Consider the following 11,177-nt stretch of genomic DNA (forward strand, 5'->3'; position numbering starts at 1 on the left):
TCTAGAACAAGCGGCGTCTACCGGAGTCGTCCTGCTCCACACCAGAACGCCAGAACCCGTACTCCCACCTCTCTCAGTGCCTGGAGGAGGGCTACCCCGGTGAGGGCATGACCTTGGGGGAGGGGGACATATGCAGACCCTGGGACAACCAGCAGCGGGGGCTCTCTGCCAGTGCACCCCAGCTGGGCAGCGGGCCCTAGAATGAGTGCTCTGGGGGAAAGGGGGCCTTCTACCTGAGACCCTCCGCCCCTGGTGGCCTGACACTGAGGCAAATGTTGATTGCCCTCATTATTTCCGATGACACCCACTGCTTAGGTGTTGCCATTCACAAGTTTCACAGATGTGTCCACAGACGTGCAAGGGGCCTTTGGGGCAACCCAGGCACCGAAGTGGGGAGAATCAGAACACCCGCCCCACTGGCCCATGGTGCAGTGGGTCTTGGTCCTCATGGTCCGAATGCACTTGGGCCTGAAAGACCTCTCCAAGCTAGTCTGAAAGAGGTGCTGGAGGGGCGCTGGCTAAAGTAGTCCATCTTCCCAGTGTTAAAAGGCAGGGACTGAGGGACAGGGAGTGCTCAGGGGATCTGGACTGGAGGGGAAACGCTACAACTTGAGCATAAAGAGCAGACCGAGCCCCGGCCAGTGTGGCTCGGTTGGTTGGGCATCACCCCATGAAGCATAAAAAGGTTGCCTGTTTGATTCCCAGCTGGGGCACACGCCTAGGTTGCGGGTTGGGTCCCCTGGGGTGCATACCAAAGGTAACCAATCAATGTTTCTCTCTCAACATCGATGTCTCTCTCACCCTCTCTTTCTCCCTCTCTCCACCCCTCTCTAAAATCAAAAATAAAATGAAATGAAAAAAAAAAGAAGAACAGCCTGAGAATGTGAAATACCTGGACACAACTTCCAGTTCCAAAGATTTCCCCACTGCGTTTCGGTTCCTCTCCCACATGGCCATGAACTCACACTCAAGTTCACACCCTAGGCACTAGCGAGGGAGCTGAAATGTGCTGCTCATTTAAGCAGTGTTCGAGGTCAGTTCCAGGTACGACTGAGGAACCCTCACGCCATAAACGAGAAAAGTCGACTAAACACGTGAAACCACTGTTTGCACACGGCAGGTACCAGGCAGGCGGCACTGTGACCCCAGAGAGAAGGGAAGGAGCCCCGCTGCTACCCTGGAGTTCTGCCCCGGGGCAATTCCCAGAGTGCACCTCGAGCGTGGGGGCTCCCTGAGATGAGAAGACAGACACTGGCAGGGGCTGAGACGAGTGGAAGTTGAGCAATAGCATGCCAGAGATAAGTGAGCCACACAGGCAAGGGGGCCTCAGAAATCTGCGTGGGGCTCCCTTGGATCTTCTGCTTAATGTAAAAGTGATCAAAGAACAATTACCGAGGAAGACCACCAGAGAGCTGAAAGTGGAGCAAACGTGAGAGCTTGCACGGTGCTGGGAGACGTTTGCTCTCCGACTGGCCAGAGAGGAAAGTCTCGGGGGAGCAGCCGGGACATTAAATGGGGACCTCACAAGGTTCGATCCTTCTACAAGGGCACCCTGGCCCTGAGGAGAACTCTAGACCTTCCCTGACAAAGCTGGCCCACAAACTTCACTATGCTCGGGCCAGTCGGCAAGTAAATGAACTGCCTGCCGCCACAATCTAAACATTTGACAACCGCGGCGATGTTCAGGCTCCAGTAAAACATGACCAGACGCGCCAAAGAAACAGGAAATGTGACTCATAACCAGCAGAAAAAAAGTGTCAACAGCAAGAGTAGAAATGACAGAGATCCCCAGATAAGAGCCTTATGCAGCTGGCTATTATAAGTAGGTGCAAGGATTTAAAGGGAACCACGAAAATCTGAAGAGAAAAATGGACATTATGTCATAGACCAGGGAAGGAGAAATGGCAAAGAGACAAAAGAGGGCCTGCTGGTTGAGTCTGTTCCTTTCTACCCAAAAAAGCAAAGCTTTCCTGGAAGCGACATCCAGCAAACGTCCGCTCAGGTCTCGCTGGTGTACGCAGCCAGCCTCAGGAGGAGCAGAGGGCTCCGTGCGGTCCAGGTGGGTGGCCATTCCTTCCTGATGACCAGAGTAGCGGGGCTTCCCTCCCCCAAGTCAAAGGGTTTCTACTGGTGGCTGAAGAAATCAAGGATCTGCCCACAGAGCAGAAGGGGCATGGCGGAGGAAGGATGTTGCGTTGGTGACGGACACTCTCTACCACAGGCTGCGCTTCGCCATCTTGCTGCAAAACAGTTACCACCCCCGCCCCCACCCAAAGTTAGGCAGGTGTACATACTACACATGTACTGCTCCGATGTTGGCACGGTGGCCTGGTGACTCTGGGAGACTTCATAAGTAAAGTGACTGAGAGACAGACACAGTGGGGACATGGAAGGAAAATGGTTGGGAGGGCATGGTTGGTCTCAGATGCTTTAGAAGTGGTCTGTGAGCAGACCAATGCCCTGTGGACTCGTGAAGTCTGCCAAAGACAGTAGGCCAGTTTGGCTGTCTCATTCCTTTTAGGTTATCTTGAGAAACAAGAAACATGGGGACTATGGAGTGAAGAACCAATATGGACAGGAGGAAAAAATGCACGTTATCTTAAAGCTGGAGGCAGAATTCCTTTTGGAGAAGACAGTTTGTGATCATTATTAGCAAACACTTGGTCTCTCAGTCCTGAAAAGTTAGGTCCCAGGGTCCAGTTTAGAGAGCAACAAAGTGCTTTGCAAAATGGATGAAGACTTGAGTTTTGGCTGGCTGTGCAGAAGGAGTAAAGAGACTGTGGGATTTGGGAAGGAGAGGGGAAATGTTCAAATGGATGGGAGAGAAAGTTACGTAGAGCTAGTGGTTATTATACCCTCTCCTCATTTTACAAGGAAGGAGTCATGCAGCTTTCAACCAGCAGAGCTGGGATTTAAGTGCAGGAATTCAAAAGCCTGGTGCTGCTCTGGGCAGGGATGGTTGTAGGGTCTCCCCATATACCAAAATGTTGTAGTTCAATTCCTGGTCAGGGGACATACCTAGGCTGTGGGTTTGATGTTTTTCTCTCTCTGAAATCAATAAATAGAACCTCAGGTGAGGATTTACCAAAAAAAAAAAAAAAAAAAAAAGCCTTGTGCTCTTTCTCCTTGCAGCCTCCCCCAAGGAAACATGAAGAGTTCAAGTTTGAGCTGGGTGGTAGGAGGCTGGCCTTTCACAAACCTTCCTGTGGATATCTACGGGAAAATTCTAAGGTCAAGGTAACAAGTCAGTGAACTGAGGCAACAGGTGCCCTGGCAGGAAGCCCCGCGATGACCTTGGGGAATAGGCAGTTTCCTCTGGTAAGTGCTGTGGGTGATGGCTCCGCCTCCTTCCCCAGAACTGGCGGTAAACAACCTCAGCCCCTCCTCCGGCCCCCAGGTCTCCTGCACCAGGCCTGCCAGCAACCCAGATTTTCAGCTTCCCGATAGGCAGCAGATTGGTATCTGGGCCCCCGGAGATGAAGTACTACACCAATTTGCATTTGTTTTCCTTTGACCATTACAAAAATTGGAGAAAAACATGAAGAAAGCAAAACAAAATCATATTCAATTGCACAGCCCCACTCACCCTGGGAACCTGAGGCTTACGGCTTCTCATGCGCCTTGATCACTTGATCGCTGCCCAGACCTCAGACCCTCCACGCGGCCCCACAGGTGCTGAGTACTGAGTTCCACTTCCTCTCAGTGGTGAGGACACTAGTGGGCTGTGTCACACACGCCATTGATGTGTGCGGCAATGAGGTTAGATCAGAGAAGTCAACTGTTCGAAGTGTTAGCGTAACTGAAATCTCCCTTGGTTTTCACAAGAGCCACGTTGGCTGTGAGAACTCCCCTAAGAGCTGAGACGGTGCCTCCTTGGAGCCAGGTTCAAGGTTGCGTGATGGGGACACAGGCGACCCTCAGGAAATGACAGCCGTATGAAAATGCGTTAGAGAGTAAGGTGTAAGCAAGCAGAGAATTAGGCTGTGGCCCTTTTCAGCCATTAAAAAAGTCTGCTGAGGGCATCCATCCCCCCAGGCTCAGACGGGCCCTTACCCTCCAGTCCGTGCGTGATTCCCAGAGTGCCAGCTCCCGGGGGCACGGAGTTTGGGTGGCTCAGAGCCCATTTTGGGGACAAGTGTCAATTTGGTATGTAGAATGCATAGACACATGGGCACCCAGGTGAGTGTGTGTGTATGTACAGACACACACCTATGTGTGCCCATCTCTTCACATGTGACCAAGATGTAAGACCAGACGACAAGGTCTGCAGGGGCCAGAGGCAAGATGAGAGAGCAGGCCCTGAGGCCCCAGCGGGCAGCCATGGTTGTGAGCAAGCTGCCAGCCCCGCCCCCAGCCACTCTACCCAGTTATCTCTCCCGGCTCCTTCCAGATCCCTGCCCTCCATGACCTTCCCCTTTTCTCCACACGCTTCTCTTTCAAACCTTTCATCATTTCCTTATGACCATGGTCCTGAGCACACAGCCCTTCTGACTAATAAGGCTGTTCAGGGTAGCTTCTTCCTGGTCAGGGAAGGGGTGGGGAGTGGGGGTAGGGGGGAATCATGGGGGTGTGAGGGTCATACCTTCTTGGGCTCTGTCATTAGAGTGAATGTGGACCCCTGGGGGCCAATGTCATCAAACAGTCAATGAGCAAGCGCATACTGCTCTCTGTGTTCTAGAGCTGTGCTAAGTGCTCGCTGCTTTCAGTTACCTGTTTGCACTGAGGGAAAAGTTGAAGATGATAACCCATCAGATCCCTTCCCTGGGCTGAAGGCAGGAGCTTGGGCAGAGGCGTCTCCTGGGTTCTGGCCCCAACAGCCACTAACTAGCTGTGTGATGACGGGCCCAGCAAACCCTCGGTCTTCACGGTGGGCTTTTCCCATTGCTGGGATCACGCCAGCCGTGGTGCCACCACTGCCCAGGGACAGCCTGGGGCACAGGGCTGCCTCTCAGGCAGTCCCTTCTGATCTGACTTCTACAGTTCAAGATCCTTTCTATCAATAAACAGCCAGAATATGATGGTTAATGAAACAAATGAGATGCAGAGGAACCGAGAGAGTGTGAAATCAAGAGATTTCATTGCCGGCGATAAGGAGGGTTCATTGCAATCCAGGTAAAGAGAAGAGAATTTCAGCTCAAATTAGTCAATTAGAATTCACATGGAAGACATCTCACTAGAAGTGTTATAAAGGTTACCATTGAAAAAATCAGGAAGGTGATAAAAGATGTACTACCTTACACAAGAAAAGGTATAGGACTAAGAATTTATCTAGAATGATCTCGGCATCAACGTGCAAACCTTGTTTTCCCCACCCAGAGTCTCGGGCCAGACCCTGATTCTGGAAGGTCAGTTCCCATGGCCATGGAATTAAGGTGGGGTTTTTTGTTTGTTTTTTTTGAAAAAATATTTTATTTACTTACTTTTACAGAGAGGGGAAAGGAAGGAGAAAGAGAGGGAGAGAAATATCAGTGTGTGGCCGCCTCTCATGTGTCCCTTACTGGGGACCTGGCCTGCAACCCAGGCATGTGCCCTGACTGGGAATCGAACCGGCGACCCTTTGCTTCACAGGCCCATGCTCAATCCACTGAGCCAAAGCAGCCAGGGCCTGAAGTGGTTTTTAAGTTCCCCTTGGTCGGGAGAGAAAAGCACGCAGTGCTAAAAACTGTACACAGGACTAGGGCTCTGAGCACTGGGCCCCTTGGTGACTCCACAGAAGATGCAGCAGCAGCTGTTGGTGACCCATCGGTGGTGCCCCCAAGAGCCTGGAGGTCAGGCTCCCATCTGAGAATGAATTAAAGATTCACTTCAGTTGCTTTGTGACTTCAGGCAGGTTTCTTAACATCTCTGAGCCTGTTTCTTCATCTGTAAAATGGGGATGTTACAGAAAACAACTCAGCTGCTTTCGGGTGTACGAAGTGGAAGTTTATTTTATGCGTGCGGACCCATAGGAGTTAGTCTCCAAATTCTGGGCACTGAGTAGCAGGGGAGCAGTTGTTTTTATACAGCAAGGGAGGGCCCATCCTTCAGACCATTACTTCTGGTGAGAAAGCAGGAGGCGGCTTACAGAAGCAGAAAGTGGAGCATTATCTCTGGTATGTAGATGATAAACAGTCCAGAGAAGCCAAAAGAGGCTTTTGGCCTCTTTGGGCCAAAACAAGCCACCGGGCTGCAAAAACAAATCACTCTCTAGTCACTGTGTTGTGTCTTAAAATAGCTATCACTTTCCCCCAACAGGGATAGTGACACCTGCTTGAAGAATTACTGCTAATGCTGATTTGAAACAAAACAAGATGCTTAGTGTAGAGCCTGGATGTAAAAGAGCTCGATCCATGACAGCTGTCCATTCCTGTTAATTGAATGGCCAAGGAGAACTGGGAAATGCCTTCTGAAGGTGTTAGAACTGCAGTTCAGCTCAACAGTTACATGCTGACCATGCATTGATGTGGCGGTCCTGATGCTGAGGGTTTATTCACATCTGTCCAACAAGTTTTATTAAGCACATGCTTGCAGGGAAATAGGTTATGCTGGTTGGTTGCTCAGAGCCTTAAATAATGCCCAAAAGACATAAAACAATTCTATTTGTTCTTTTTCTTCTAAATGTATTTAAAGAAGGTTTTTTTTTTAAAGTAAGTAGATGCTAAGTGAAAGAAGCCAATCTATAAAGTGTATGTACTGTATGGTTCCAATTCTGTGGACTTTTGGAAAAGGCAAAACTATGGAGACAGTAAAATGATGGGCCATGGTTGCCAGGGAGGGAGGGGGGAATGAGTGGGTGGAGCACAGGGGATTTTTAGGACATTGAGACCATCCACATGACACCAATGGTGAGTTTCGTCACTATACATTCGTCAAAACCCACAGGATGTGTGGGACAACAAGTGATCCTAATGCGAACCTTGGACTTCAGTTAATAATAGTGTATCAGTCTTGACTTACCAATGACAACACATGTACCACATAAATGACAGGTGTTAATAATAGGAAAAACTGTATGTGAGGAGGAGGAGGTGCATAGGAAGTCTCTCTGCTTTGCATTCAATTTTTTTGTAAGGCTAAAATCGCTCAAAGAACTAGTCTATTCACTAAAATAAAAGGAAGTAAGTGAAATTTTCACAATTCCTTTTGTCTTCTAGGGCTGACTCTTGGAAATTAGATTCGATTCTGCATGCTGAGGTGCACTTCCCTTCATGTTCCCAGACTGCCCTGTGTTTCCCTTACTCCCAGTACTTCTGTATTGTGACATCTGTCCCACCAGCATGTCAGCTCTGTGGGGACAGGGGCCATGCCTTATTCACGTTTGCGAGATCACATCAATCTTCTGTTTGAACCTCCCAATGGCTTCCCATTTCAAGCGGTTTACACACACTAACTCATATAATCCTTAAAGCCACCTTAGGAGGTAGGTAATTTTTATCCAAAAACTAAATCACAGGGAGGTTGAGGAACTTATCCAATGCGACAAAGCTAGTAACTCACCAAACTGGGGCACCAACCCAGGTAGTCTGACTCCACAGTCTGCAGGAAAACGTACCAGAAAACCCCCAGTTCTTCAGGTCACACACGTATTTTAGGTAATGAAATCATTGTAGGGTGGCTCAATTTTGTAGTTTTAAAGATGCAATCATAAAATGAGAGGCAAAGGAAAAATGCCTTGCACATAATAGAAGTGGCATTGTCTTGTGAACCACTTTTGTGGGTTTTTGTATAGAATGTGTATGGGGGGGCTGTGATGTAAAATGTATTTAGAAAGCTCCCTGTCTCAGTCCATCAGGAGGGTTGTTAACTCAGGTACGAGGCATGCCGAGCTGAGGCAGACCCTGCCGACCGTCCCTGGCTCTCGCCCTTTCCTCTGAGAATGTGTTCATCTAGCTCTGCTGTGTGTGGGAGCTTCGTCTCAGAGGTCTGGTCATCACACCCAGACTCTCTGATGTCCACAAGTGAAAAAAATGGTATCCCATTCTAGAAAAGCAGAAGTTCCTGGCTGGTTTCCCCTTGACCAGAATAGACATCTCCTGACACTTCCCTGGCCAGAGTTGAGTCACTTGGCCACTACAAATCCATCTCCAGAAAGCAGACTGAGGCTGCCCTGATCAGATTCCGCCCATCAGCTCCACCTCTGAGCAAAGGATCTACCAGCAAAGGCAAAAGGTATAGTGGGTCTTAAGCAACCTGTTTGCCCTCAGTAGGGCCCATAAAAAAAGTATTTCAAGTAATTTTCTGTCTCCTTAGGGATAAAAGTTTAAGGCAGACTATCCATCTAGTCATTCATTCATTTCTTCACTCAAGAAATATGGAGTTCAAATCAGAGATTTGGCAAATAAGCAAAAAACACCCAGTCAGAGCAGCAAAATGAAAAAAGAATAAAGAATAGGAATAGTATAAGAAGCCTCTGGGACAACTTTAAATGTACCAACATTCACATCATAGGGATATCAGAAAAAAAAAGAGAACAAGAAATAGAAGACCTATTTAATAAATGATGAAAAACTTCCCTAACCCGGTAAAAAGAAATAGACATACAAGTCCAGAAATTGCAGAGAGTCCTAAACAAGATGAAGCCAAAGAGGCCCCATACCAAGACACATCATAATTAAAATGACAAAGGTTAAAAACAAAGAGAGAATCTTAAAAGCAGTGAAAGAAAAACAGTTATCTACCAGGGAGCTCCCATAAGACTGCCAGCTGACTTCTCAACAGAAACTTTGCAGGCCAAAAAGGACTGGCAAGAAACATTCTAAGTGATGAAGAGCAAGCACCTACAGCCAAGATCACTCCACCCAGCTAAGCTATCACTTAGAATTAAAAGACAGATAAAGAGCTTCCCTGACCAAAAAAAAAAAAAAAGCTAAAGTTCTTCATCACCACCAAACCAGTAGTAGTACATGAAAAGTTAAAGGGTCTGCTTTAAGGAGAAAAAAATAATTTAAAATGTAGACAATAAAATGGCAATAAATACATATTTCTCAACAACTGAATATAAAAAACAAAATAAGCAAACAAGCAGAACAGAAACAGACACAGGTGTGTGTCAAGGTCTGGTCAAGGCCTGGCCAAGGTTATCCAACTGTAGAGCAGAGACCATTGTCTAGGAGGGAGAGATTTGAGAACTCTGGCTCCAGGAGCTCTTTGTACTGATGGAAAAGGTCGTCTTTGTTTCCAGTGCGCAGATGCGCTTCCCCAGTCCTGGCTGTCGTCCTGGCTGTCATCACGTGTCTCTGGCTGAGGCATGACAGCTACGAGAAGAAAAAAGAAAATGCCCTCTTGTCTCGGCAGAAACTGAGCCCTCTCGTTCTAACTTCCCACTCCCTCATCTACAAATGAATCAACATCCATACCCAGTCTCACCTCTCCCCCCCAAACTAAGTATTCGTTCACCACATGAAGCCAGTCTTCTGCCTAAACCCCTGACTTCCACCTTCTCGCCCTCCTCTCAGACTTTGCCCTTTCTGCCACTTTACCTCTCATCCCTGCTGGTTCCTACCCCTAATGATCATAAACACAATCTTTTTTTTAAAAAGGTTTTATTTATTTATTTAATTCTAGAGAGAGGGGAAGAGGAGGGAGAAAGAGAGGGCTAGGGACATCAGTGTGCAGTGGCCTCTCGCATGCCCCCTGCTGGGGACCTGGCCGGCAACCCAGGCATGTGCCCTGACTGGGAATTGAACCGGCGACACTTTGGTTCCATGGCTGGCACTCAAACTACTGAGCCACACCAGCCGGGGCCATCTCATTATTTATAGATGTCTGAGGCTACTTCCAGTCTGAAGCTGATTCAAACGGCGTTTCCATGATCATTCTTGTACACATCTTTGTAGTGTGCATAGATGCATATTTCCTCATCCGTTTTTAAAGGAAGGAAGTAGTTTGGGTGGGACCAGCTTGAAATAGGTTAGGAAAATTAAGGCCCAACAACACTCAACCAATGGGACAAGTTTACCGTGAACACGTTTTAAACTGACACAGATGCCTGAGACGCAGGTGCAACCAAGGGCATGTGCTCAGGGAAGACATGTGTCCTTGTGCTCGGGAAGACACAAGGACAGGGAACAGAAACAGACTGTGTAATTAAGTACAAAATTGCAGAGGCCCACGGGAGAGGCAACTTTTAGAATCTCCGGGCTATGACCAGACAGCTTAATACCAGGGCTGGATTCCCGAGGCCTGCTGACCCAAAGTCTGCGACATGAGAGTCACCCTGAGGCCATACACAGGAGGGGACAGGAAGCTGTAGCTTGGTGGGGGGGTCGTATCCATAGATCTTAGATCTCTTTCTGCCAGTGTCTTATTCCCTCTGCCTCACATGCCTGAAACTGAGACGAAAACCCCTGAGAGAGGAGCAACTTTGGGTGGACTCCACTCCCTCCTACAGAGGCGGGTCTCGGGAGGGGGAGGGCGCCAGGGCAGTTGCCTTGGGAGTGGGCGGGGCTTATCAGATGCAGATTGTCAGGCCTGACCACTGAAGCTAGAAGTGTGGGTAAGTCTGGAAGCCAGTGGAGGTGAGAAGGGTGAAGAAGGAGCTGAAAGGTTGTACTGAGCTCTGGGATTAGAAAACTGGGAGTGCGGAGAGCCCCGACCGGCATCGCCATCATCCCTTCCATTCGCATCACAGCACAGTTGACAAAGAGCTTTCTGTTCCTTTCACCTGTCGTTGGTGGTGGTGGTGGGGGGGGGGCCGGTGAAACTTACCCTGATTTTAGGTTCCGTTGCCTAGAAACACGCTGGATGGTTTGTTTCTTTTCATTTTACATTTGACATATCAGTGAAATCATATGGTTCTTTTCCTTTTTCATCTGACTCACTTCAGTTAGCGCAATACTTTCCAGATCCGTCCACGCCGTCGCAAATGGCCAGTCTTCATCTTCCTCTGCCTGAGTAGTAGTATCCCATTGCCCACAGGTGCCGCATCTCATCCGCTGAAGGAGAAAACAAACGAACAAACAAAAAACACTCACAGACACAAACAGCAGAATGCTGATGACCGGGGGCGAAGGGGGTCGTGGGGAGCCGGGAGGAGAGTAAAGGGTCAAACACACAGCGATGGAAGGAGACGAGGCTTCTGCAGGCGGTGAGAACACACCAGAGTGGACACAGATTTCGAATTACACGGCTGTGCCTCTGAAACCTGTGTAACGCCCTTGACCTGTGTCACTCTGGTAGGTGAGGAAAAAACGAAACGG

The sequence above is a fragment of the Artibeus jamaicensis genome, unplaced genomic scaffold, assembly GCF_021234435.1.
Source record: "Artibeus jamaicensis isolate MK-2021 breed Jamaican fruit bat unplaced genomic scaffold, CSHL_Jam_final scaffold_1689, whole genome shotgun sequence".
Taxonomy (NCBI): domain Eukaryota; kingdom Metazoa; phylum Chordata; class Mammalia; order Chiroptera; family Phyllostomidae; genus Artibeus; species Artibeus jamaicensis.